The sequence below is a fragment of the Camponotus vicinus genome, unplaced genomic scaffold (assembly GCF_025532165.1).
Source record: "Camponotus vicinus isolate PSW18456_S1 unplaced genomic scaffold, iyCamVici1.0 SCAF_11, whole genome shotgun sequence".
In the NCBI taxonomy this organism is placed as follows: Eukaryota; Metazoa; Arthropoda; class Insecta; order Hymenoptera; family Formicidae; genus Camponotus; species Camponotus vicinus.
In genome coordinates, this window is record NW_028141947.1 from 2,732,607 (window position 1) to 2,744,758 (window position 12,152).

At 36.6% G+C, this 12,152-nt stretch overlaps 1 pseudogene; it reads left to right on the top strand.

Moving 5' to 3' along the window:
* The first annotated feature begins 11,101 nt into the window (after nt 1-11,101).
* On the top strand, nt 11,102-11,785 carry LOC145961744 (uncharacterized; annotated as a pseudogene).
* Nucleotides 11,786-12,152: the final 367 nt, after the last annotated feature.

Below are 12,152 nucleotides of genomic sequence, written 5' to 3' on the forward strand. Positions count from 1 at the left end.
TTATCAAAATTAAATATTCTATATAACAAATGTACAGTAAATATTATTAATAGAAAAGTTATCAAATTTAAATGTTCAATTATTTTCATTGTACAATTATTTATATTTTTATATTTATAATAGAACAATGACGTTTTTAATATCAATAACAGTTTTAAACTTATGCCTAAAGCACTAAGGTAATAAAATTGCTTAATTCAAAAAACACAATAGCTATCGCATAATAGACTTTAATCTTGATTTTAATCATGACTGTAATCACGATTACTCGCGAATTAGAGGATGGTGTTCGATACTAATAACAGTCGCTACAATTCAACCACTCCTGACGCAAAACGAAAGCGCTCGATGACCCATGATTACAGGAAAAGAATCAGAAAGAAAAAAAAAGAGATAAGGGATGTCAAAGAAGAACACAGGAGGGAGAATGAGAAAAAGGAAGAAAGGGAAAGGCAGAGAAACGGAAAAAAAAGCCGGGGATAGAAGAGATAGATCCCTTTCAAATTCTCAATTCGCCTGCGGCCAGCCCCTTTTTCGACACGACCCCTCTCGAACTTTTGCGCACATCATCACTGAAAGGGGATGCATGAGACATACAGTTCTGATTCCGCTGTAACTATGGAAACAGATGCACAGTCGATGTGTCATCGTCAGCATCACACACCCGTTATATAGTCTATTCTGAGATATACATGTGCGCGCAAAAGCATGTCCATAAATGACATTTACGCGTGGAACTCCAGTTACATTAGGGTCTCAAGATCTCTCTCTCTCTCTTTCTCTCTCTCCCCCCCTCTCTCTTCTTTCTTTCTACCTTTGGAAAACAAAAAAAATGAAAAAACGGAATCAATAAAGACATGTATCTTTGAAATAGCAGTATGACTTGAACAGCCTCTTAAAATTTTCGCAAGGGATAAGAACTTATAAATTCTTTACATATGTCTTCCATGTGATGAGAAAAATATGTCAACATTATATCAATCACTTAAATTATTTCTTTGTCTTTGAAGGTCGGCGCGAAATATCTAGATAAATATCACTGCGTCAATTATTGACAAAATCCACTATGTGGATATATCGAAGAAATATAAATAGTCAACTAATTCCGATTGAAATTTCCTTCTTAAATAACAAAATACACATTATGCATAAAATTATAAAATTATCGAAAAATTAGAGAGCTAAAGGAATAAATTAAAATATAATAAAATATGATAATTAATGATATGATCAATATTAACGTTATTGTAATATTAAATTACATTCAAGGATATAGAGATTAGAGACCCTCTAATAAGAGATTGGCCATCAGGGGGCCATTTTTGATTGGTCCGCTATTTTTATGCAACTCCCGCTCATATTCAAATTTTAATAATCCTATTTTGAATATAAATGATATTTATTAATAATAAATATTATAATTATTTATAATATATTTTATATATATTATAAATAAATAATATTACATATATAGATAATATATAAGAAATATTATATAAATTATAATAATAAATTTTATTTAAATTAAAATATTAATATTATAAATAATAATAATTATAATAATATAAAATTATAATGATAAATTTTATTTTACTTAAATAGTAAATATGAAAAATTATTTTGACGTATTATTTAGAAAAATTTTTTAAATTAATTTTATATCTTACTAAACCTCACAAAGATATGATTGATTTGAAGGCGTCCAATTTTTCCGATTAATGTTTTTAATCCATGCAGCACGACATGCGGCATCTGTGGAAAATATTTTTATCACATATCTTTTCGCCGACGAATTGTTGCAAAATTCTGCTGCACATCTACCCATTTTATTTTAGTTCTACGCAAGAATATTGAAAAGACAGATCTGAAATCCAGAGTCTCTGCATAGATTCTACCTACATTATATCTCTTTCGCAGGATTTTGCATAAACATGGACGAAACGTACTCTCAATATGCGCTCACTCTTCTGATGGCCAGTCTCTTATTAGAGGGTCTCTAATAAAGATAATAAAAATTCTATTGTATTATGAAATACGAAATCATGAAATGACTGATCGTATCACATAGAATGTGATGTACGAGACAAATATACAGTAGCGCGAATATTTCGTAACAATTTTTTTAGAATCCGTACTAGAAGCAGATTCGTAAATTACAACCTGTTTACAATCTAAGGAAAGGCATTACTTTTAGAGCAATAAATGTCAACCACCAAGAGAATATCACCTGGAGTGTGTACACATGTGCCCTAACGATTAATGTCAAGATTCAGACCACTTCGCCGCAGCTTTTCCTTTACTGACTTATGAACCGAACACTTCTGGTTAGAGCTGTTCGATTGAAATCAAGAGAAATATTCTTGATTCTTTAATATTAAATAAAATCATTATTTTCAAAAATTGAAAATTTACTAAGCGTAAAATCATAATACTAAATTAATTTTTACACAAATATAATTTCTTGATCAAAATAAAATAAATTTTGTTTCTTAAATAAATATTAGATTTTATTTGCGATAATAACTTATTTATCAACATTAATTTGAAAGATACAGAAATTAGCATTAATTTTTATATTACAAAATAATGTATAAAATGTTAAATATTCCGTTGCAGCAGCAAATTAACTATAACATATGAAATTTGGCCTTTACGATATATTGTTATACAGGTGCACAGCGTGTTATCATTCGCGACATTTGAATAGTAAGATAATAATGCGAAACGCTTCATATATTGTCAATGTCCTTTTGAAAACTCAATTGAATAAGTATCGGAAAATAATTTGCTATAATAAATACAATTGATGATTAATTAACTTTTAATATATGATTGTAACTCTATCGCGACAACTCTTTATCAAATTTCTCGCGATTTATATTCATTTATAATTTCAACTAGAAAATGTTCTTTTTCTTGTATTTAACACATATAAATTGACTTTATTTAGTCCGATGTTTAAATTAATTTAACATTAAAAATAAAATCAGAAATAATTGTTTAGAAATAAGTGTTTATTGCATGATTTTATTTGGTCTGATGTTTAAATTAATTTAACATTAAAAATCAGACATAACTGTTTAAAAATAAGTGTTTATTACATTATTTGCACAGTTTCGAATTATTTTACAAAATGGAAACACATATCTTATTCATCCCTTTATCTTATCATTTTCGTCTCACTTTACTTTAGTAACGTCATTTGCGACATTATAAATTACAGAAATCATCTAGTATGTATCAAATAGAGAATATGTAACGTAACATATATATCGTATCGTAGCTTCGATATGTTTGTGCTCTTTAAAAATTAATACCAGTACAGAAATAGTATTGTCACATGCACGCATACATATCTAAAATAATATTGTGACCATTAATATAAACGAAAGAATACAAAATTCTTATCAAATGATTTGTTTGATTCAATTGCTATATTACTAATTTTAAATGTAGACAATAATATGTATTAATGTTCTATAAAAATATAGCATAGACAAAAATGTTACATCACTGACGATATAACAAAGAGTAGAACATAATACCAGAAACGAATGATAAATTTTTAAGACTTAATAATTTTAGGGACTTATAATAAAAAATTTATAACAAAAAATTTTATTTTTATCAAGCGATGGGTAGCGTCATATTTAGCTAATTGTATTGATCTCACATAACCGCATATACATATAAATGACCTTCAGATCGAAAACTTGGTGTACCTCATATTCAAATCGTATAGGCTAAAATTTATCTTTTAATATAAAAATTGTATTTACTACATAATGATTGATACACACAATATTTACACACATATTTAATGTATAACATTTTATAAAGTTTTATAGGAAAAACGTAAGTGACAAAAACAAAAGTAATAATTTATGATAGTTTATCAGTCCTCTCTCCTCTCTCCTCTCCGCTCTCTACTCTACTCTCTAATAAAATTATAACTTACAGACTGTTAGAATCTACGATCATTTTTGCATATAATTCATATAATTTACTGTTCTAATTTGTAATTGTTTATTTGTATTTATAGTCTTACGTTTTGTAATTCTCAATTATCCAATTATCATATATTTAGTTGTATTTATCGATATCTATTTAAATTATATTCAAGCGAATTTCTGTCCCTAGAGAGCACCTATGTGAAGTCAGCCCCGCACTTTTTGAATTTTATATTTTTATTAATTGTGCTGCATAGTGCTATGTTTGTGCTGATTTGTGCCGCAAACCGTAGCTTAATAATTTAAACCATTTTTTAGAAAATTAAGAAAAACGAAATTTGCGGCATCCCCGCACTTTTCGAATTTTGAATTTTTATTAATTATGTTGTATTGTGGTACGTTTGTGCTAATGTGTGCCACAAACCGCAACTCAATAACTTGAACCATATTCGAAAAAAAAAAATTACTAGCCCCGCACTTTATCCCAATCGAGTTCAATTTTTTTTAATAAATTGGCATAAGTTTGTGCCGTATTGTGCCGTCAAGCAAACTTTGTTATCTTATTTCATTTAGCTAAAAAAAATTCGTAAATTTAGCCGCTAGCAAGATTGAAACACAGCTGGCGACAGGAGGGTATGCCTTAGGACTATTTCTGGACTATTTCTGTGGGCATGCAGAAGGACTGTAGGTAGAACGTGGGGCATTAAACTCAGGGTTGCCTCTAGATCTACAAAGCCATTTTACTGTCCCGCCTCACATATGCTGCGGTGGTCTGGTGGCCCAGGGTGGAAAAGGTGGGGTCTAGGAACCTACTCAAAAGCCTTCAAGGTTGTTATCTTAGGGCAGCGATGGGGGTCATGAGAACCACCCCTACGGAGGCGCTTGAGATTGCACTCTGTCTTCCGCCCTTGGATTGCTTTATCATCAGCACAGCCAAACTTTCCGCCTACAGATTAAAGTGTCAGGGCGAGTGGAGGAGTCGTCATTTTGGTCATACCAAGCTAACGTTCCTCCATGAACACCCATTCACTTTGCTGGAGGATAGAATACCTATGAAATCCCGGGTCTTTAAGTTCTTTAAAACCCAAATACCTTCTAGGGAAGACTGGAGTAAACCAGAACGAATCTGCCGGCTAAACTTGGTACACGGATGGCTCGGGGGCAGACGGACGATTTGGAACTGGAGTCTACGGCTCAAGGACCGATCATAGGGATCATTTCCCCTTGGGGAGCCACGTATTTCAAGCCGAGGTTCTAACCATCCTCGTGCAAACACTTTAACTTCAGTTGAAGCCACTAACAGAAACATACTCATCTGTTCCGACAGTAGAGCAGCCATCAACGCTTTAGCTAAGACCATCACTGAGTCTTCGATGGTTTGGGACTATATGCTAGCGTTCAACAAACTAGGCGAATCCAATAAGATCACCTTAGCCTGAGTTCCCGGTCATCAGGGAATCCAAGGCAATAAGGTGGCGGATGGCCTGGCTAGGCACCTTTGTCCCGGCCAGACAGGTCGTCGGCGTCCCCTTTACCTGGGTAAAAGACTCATCAAAGAGTCCTTAAAACGGGGACATCTGGTTTCGTGGGGTCAGATTCAGGGCTGTCGCCAAGCCAAACTCCTATTGAACCAACTCCTTTCTAAAAGGACGGACGAACTCCTAACCATGAGCAGAAAGAAGCTCAATGTTTCCATTGGTCTACTCACGGGCTATGTGGCCCTCAGGGCCAACTTATTTAATCTCAGCCTGGCCGAACGGAAAGACTGCCGCCTATGTGGCGAGGATAAAGAGGACAGTATTCACATTCTGTGCTACTGTCCCGCTCTTGCTCTTAGGAGATACTCTGGGATCATATGTTTTCCGAACTCAGCGAATTACAAAACGTGAGGGTGGGCGATCTGTATAACCTTGCAGGGGCAAAATTGGATCGCCACTTATAACCTCAGACAACCACGGAATTAGAAAAGAACTTTTAGATCTAGGTGACATTAAGGATTGACCTAACCCCAGCCGTTTCTTTTATTACTACTACTACTACTAATCAATCCCTAGGATTGTTGATGCATCTATTGCTTGTTATTTCTTCGTCTTTGGTAGCACAACACAGCACAACTTGCAGAATCAGATTATCTGTTATAGTTTGAAAAATACATGCATGTAAAGTTTTGTATTCCTAAAAATCCGTTTTTAATTTCTGTTCCACAACAAAAACTAATGATCTGACGGCATTTTGTCATTAGGAAAAGTTGTTGTACTCGTATAGCACAATCTGGTACAAGAGAAAAGAAATATTAAATTTTTTCCACTCCCATCCCTTTTTATTAAATATTTAATCAAACTTTATAATTACCTATATTTTTTTATCTGTTTATCCTTTCTAATTATGAGGACAATATAATACAATATATAAAAATTCAATTAATGCTATACAAAATGATTTATGTATTATTATTGTTTTTAAATTTACGAATTTTTTTTAGCTAAATGAAATAAGATAACAAAGTTTGCTTGACGGCACAATACGGCACAAACTTATGCCAATTTATTAAAAAAAATTGAACTCGATTGGGATAAAGTGCGGGGCTAGTAATTTTTTTTTTTTTCGAATATGGTTCAAGTTATTGAGTTGCGGTTTGTGGCACACATTAGCACAAACGTACCACAATACAACATAATTAATAAAAATTCAAAATTCGAAAAGTGCGGAGATGCCGCAAATTTCGTTTTTCTTAATTTTCTAAAAAATGGTTTAAATTATTAAGCTACGGTTTGCGGCACAAATCAGCGCAAACATAGCACTATGCAGCACAATTAATAAAAATATAAAATTCAAAAAGTGCGGGGCTAACTTCACACAGGTCTAGAGTGCCTTTAAAAAATTATATTCCGCGCAACTCGAATCGCCCCCCCCTCCAAACGCTTCTTTTCGAGAAACTTCTCTCGATCAACGATCGAGAGTGTAACGGCGCGTATGCGCTATTACTAATGTATTAAATACATTTATGAAATACGCATGCTTCTTTCTTATTCTATCATTCTATCCTTCCTACCCACGCTCTGTCTCGCTCATACATCTCGCTCGCACGCTTACATTTGCTCGCTGTCTCGCTTGCACGCTTACATTTGCTCGCTGTCTCGCTTGCACGCTTACATTTGCTCGCTGTCCCGCTTGCACGCACGCTGCCCCATTTGTACGCATTACCTGGCATTTGCTGTCCTCTTCGTTCCATCTCTTGTCCATCCGTTGTCTTATTCTTACACATTCGCCTGTCCTGAGCGGCCCATCTGGAAGGGGAACGTTGGAATGCGATCGACCGAGTATATAAGCCGGCCTGGCCGGCACACCAGCACCAGATCCCGTCCTGCGATCCTACGGAACTCTCCGACCAGATCTCCCGAAACCGAGGTGTCTCTCGAACTCGCTTCCCGTCCGGATCGAGGTGTTTCTCAACTCAACCGGATGTCTCAGGTTGCCTATTACCAGTCCAGATCGAGCTGTTTTTCGATATACCGGGCGTCTCCCGTTACCAGTTCAAGTCAAGGTTACACTCGACTCAACGGGGCGTCTGCGACTTCCGAGTTGATCCGACACGCAGCCCCGTCGACTGCACGGTACCTTAGACATAAGTTATACGCTCCTGTGATCGTTACCTGTACCTACGCGATAGCGCTTGTACACGCAAACTTCCGCTAGCCGTAGGAATAATGTCCGTGTTCTCGCGTACCTGCAAGATTCCGCTTGCATGCACCTGCGTTGTTCGGCTTTATCGTGATGACCTTTAGTTGTATAGGAACTGCTGTATTGTTCACCACGCATGGAAATAAATCAAATGCACACCGCGCGATTATATTATACGACATTCACTTGCTAGCATACTTTCATCTTTGTATTCTACATAATTACTAAAATAAAGATTTATTTTTCCATACACCCGCATTGTTCGCACAAACTTGATTCTCCCCTTCTCTCGAATCCTTATAGTCCGACGAGCCGATCCGGAGCGTCGAGAAAGGCGACCGCGTTATAAGAGAAGCGATCTAACGCATCTTGTCTGTATTCCGAGAACCTACGAATAAAAAGGATCGCTCATTCGGTTGTCATCTCGATAGCTCATATTTAAAGAAAGAGCAAAGAGTCGTTGCAGTCTCGTGAATGACCAGTGGATTCGGAATCGGACTCTCATAACGTTGGACAACTAAACGCGAGAATTATCTGAAGTGTGTCGAGTTTATTTGAGTTGAGGCTCTCGCGGATTCCGTGCGGCTGCTTTCCGAATACCGCCGACCGTATCTCATTCTAAAGTATTGAGTGTAATGAGCCTCGCCTGACTTTTGTTAATAGTGGACAGTTCAATAAACGATTATAATGGAATTCGATTAATTAATTTGAAATCTAACGGCTTCTTAGTCCGATTATTACATATCCGTTTATCTCTTTCTCTCCTTATATCATTCGCGCCCTCGACTGTTTACCTTCTCAAATACACGTTAGCGGTCTCTCTCTCCATTCGCACCTTCTACTCTCTCTGAGTGATACCGGCGTTTTCGAATTCACGCATCTTTACAGTCGCGCGTGAACACAAACTAAACACATTATACAGAGTGTCCTATCATATACCAAAAAAAATCATAAGTAGAACTCGTTAAATCAAATTAGAAAGTCCTATACCATTTTGCAAACAACCACGTAAAATTTCGAGATATTAATTTAAAAAGATCGACTAATTCGCATAAGTGAAAGCGCGCGACGAGAAAGACCGTTCTACTATAACTTGATACTAGGCACGCGGCGAAGCGGTGGGACACTTGCCAAAACATATGGCGGCGTACGGAATTTCAGAGCTACGTTTAGTGAGTAACCCTCGCCCATCCTGTATATGTATATATACAGGGTGAGTCATTTTAAGTTATCCACCCCAATAACTATCTTATTTTTGATTGTAGAAACAAATTTCAGATAAAAGTTATTTGACTCGAAGGGAGACATAATATGGTGTCATTGGTTTGATAATTTGGATAATTGTTCGAAGATCACAAGAAGGTTTGCAATTAGCAATTACATATTTTTTCTTAAAAACAACAATGATTTTCTTTACACTAATTGATTCCTCACATTATTTTATGCATAAAAGTATCAAGATAATCAAAAAATAAATATTTTATTAGATATTTTATGGTTTATGTAAAATTAAGAAATTATTTCAAGCCTCATAACTCGAAAAGTACTTAATAAAAAAATACTTTATTATAGTGTTTTGAAAGCTCTCGAGGCAAGCTACAAGAATATGCAAAAGTATATAGGGTGTCCCATTTAAAAAGTTGGAGGTGACCTTCGCGTGACCTTCAAACGACTTTTCACGGTAAAACCAATGACACCATCTTATGGCCCCCTTAAAACCATACAATTTTTGTTTAAACATTTTCACCAAAACCGCCATGGTTTCGAAATATTTGAGTGTGAAAGTTAAAATGGGACATCCTGTATATATATGTATATGTATATATGTATATACAGGGTGGCCCATTTTAATCCATCCAATCGAATATCTCGAAAATCAAGCCCGGGAGAGAAAAATGTTTCAAACAAAAGTTGTTTGGTTTCGAGGGAGCCATAAGATGGTACCATTGGTTTGACCTTGAAGAGTCATTTGAAGGTCACGTGAAGGTCACCTCAATTTTTTTAAATGGCACCCCCTATTTTTTATTACATATTCTTGTAGCTGACCTCGAGGGCTTTCCAAAACACTATAACCAAATGTTTTTTCATTGAGTACTTTTCGAGTTATAAAGCTCCAAAGTTGCAATTTGAAAAAAATTCAAAATATCTCGTAAAATATTCACTTTCCGATAGTCTTACCTTACATGATCCAGCCAGTCAAGGCGAAATCCGAGCATGATCCAGCCAGTCAAGACAAGGTCCGTGTATGATCCAGCCAGTCAAGGCAAGATCTAGGCATGATGCAGCTAGTAAAGGTAAGATTCGAGTATAATCCAGCCAGTGAAGGCAAGATTTGGACATGATCCAACCAGTGAAGGTAAGATCCGTGTATGATCCAGCCAGTGAAGGCAAGATTTGGACATGATCCAACCAGTGAATGTAAGATCCGTGTATGATCCAGCCAGTCAAGGCGAGATCCGAGCATGATCCAGCCAGTCAAGATAAGGTCCGTGTATGATCCAGCCAGTCAAGGCAAGATCTAGGCATGATGCAGCTAGTGAAGGTAAGATTCGAGTATAATCCAGCCAGTGAAGGCAAAATTTGGACATGATCCAACCAGTGAAGGTAAGATCCGAGTATGTTCCAGTCAGTCAAGGCAAGATCTCTATGGAAGGAACTGTTCAAAATTATCTCCATTGGCTTGAATACATAATTCCAACCTATTTTCGAAGTGCCTGACCGTTTTGAGTAAGACAGCTCGCGGTATATTTGCGCAAGCTACTCTTATCCTCTCTATCATGTCTTCTCTAGTTGTAGGCGCATGCTCATAAACCACATTTTTAATATACCCCCATAAATAAAAATCAAGTGAAGTCAGATCAGGTGATCGTGGAGGTCATGCGATGGCTCCTCATCGCCCAATCCATCTGCCATTGTATTCTCGATCTAGATAAGCTCTCACTATTGCCGCATAATGAGGTGGCGCCCCGTCCATTTGTATCCACATATTTGTCACTATTTAGGAATAAAATTGTTATAATAATATCTTCCACTGTTGATCGGAGTATCAAACTTTATTACTCAGAGGCTTAAGTCTGCCGACAATACCCATGGCTGATTATCATCCCTCAGAGATTGTTGATATTCTCCTTGTTCTCGGAGAATGTCAACTAAATTATCATGAAGCTTCGTGAGTTTACCGGAATCGTTACCCCGAAAGGGAACAACATCCGAATCATACTACAATCCGGGACCTCGAACGAAGAGCTCGCCAAGGCCGTTTAAAACGTCAAAGAGCACATCATGAGTATAATGAAGACGATGTGCCTGTGCACATTATGTTGGCATTCATTCATCTTCATCCTCATACAAGTAGTCGTATTATGGCTAGAGAAATTGGTATCCCGAGAAACACGATCTTAAGAATTTTGAAGAAAACGAAGTACCATCCTTACCATATCACGTTAACACAAGCTCTTACTCAAGCAGATATGCCGTTGCGTGTACAATTTTGTCAATGGGCACAACAGATGATCCGAGCTGATCCGAATTTCTTCTATTATATTATGTTCTCTGATGAATCGACGTTCAAAAATAATGGTGAATTGAATAGACATAATTGCCATTATTGATCGGATATTAACCCACATTGGCATAGACAAGAAGATAATCAGCATCGCTGGAGTGTGAATGTTTGGTGTGGTATTATAAATGGTTTCTTGATTGGTCCTTATCTCTTTGAAGGAAATGTCAATAGTGCAAATTTTTTGGAACTTCTGAGGGATCATTTACCACCATTGCTTGAAGACGTTGATCTTTATACACGCCAGAGAATGTGGATACAAATGGACGGGGCGCCACCTCATTATGCGGCAATAGTGAGAGCTTATCTAGATCGAGAATACAATGGCAGATGAATTGGGCGACGAGGAGCCATCGCATGACCTCCACGATCACCTGATCTGACTTCACTTGATTTTTATTTATGAGGGTATATTAAAAATGTGGTTTATGAGCATGCGCCTACAACTAGAGAAGACATGATAGAGAGGATAAGAGTAGCTTGCGCAAATATACCGCGAGCTGTCTTACTCAAAACGGTCAGGCACTTCGAAAATAGGTTGGAATTATGTATTCAAGCCAATGGAGATAATTTTGAACAGTTCCTTCCATAGAGATCTTGCCTTGACTGGCTGGAACATACTCGGATCTTACCTTCACTGGTTGGATCATGTCCAAATCTTGCCTTCACTGGCTGGATCATACACGGATCTTACCTTCACTGGTTGGATCATGTAAATCTTGCCTTCACTGGCTGGATTATACTCGAATCTTACCTTCACTAGCTGCATCATGCCTAGATCTTGCCTTGACTGGCTGGATCATACACGGACCTTGTCTTGACTGGCTGGATCATGCTCGGATCTCGCCTTGACTGGCTGGATCATGTAAGGTAAGACTATCGGAAAGTGAATATTTTACGAGATATTTTGAATTTTTTCAAATTGCAACTTTGGAGCTTTATAATTCGAAAAGAACTCA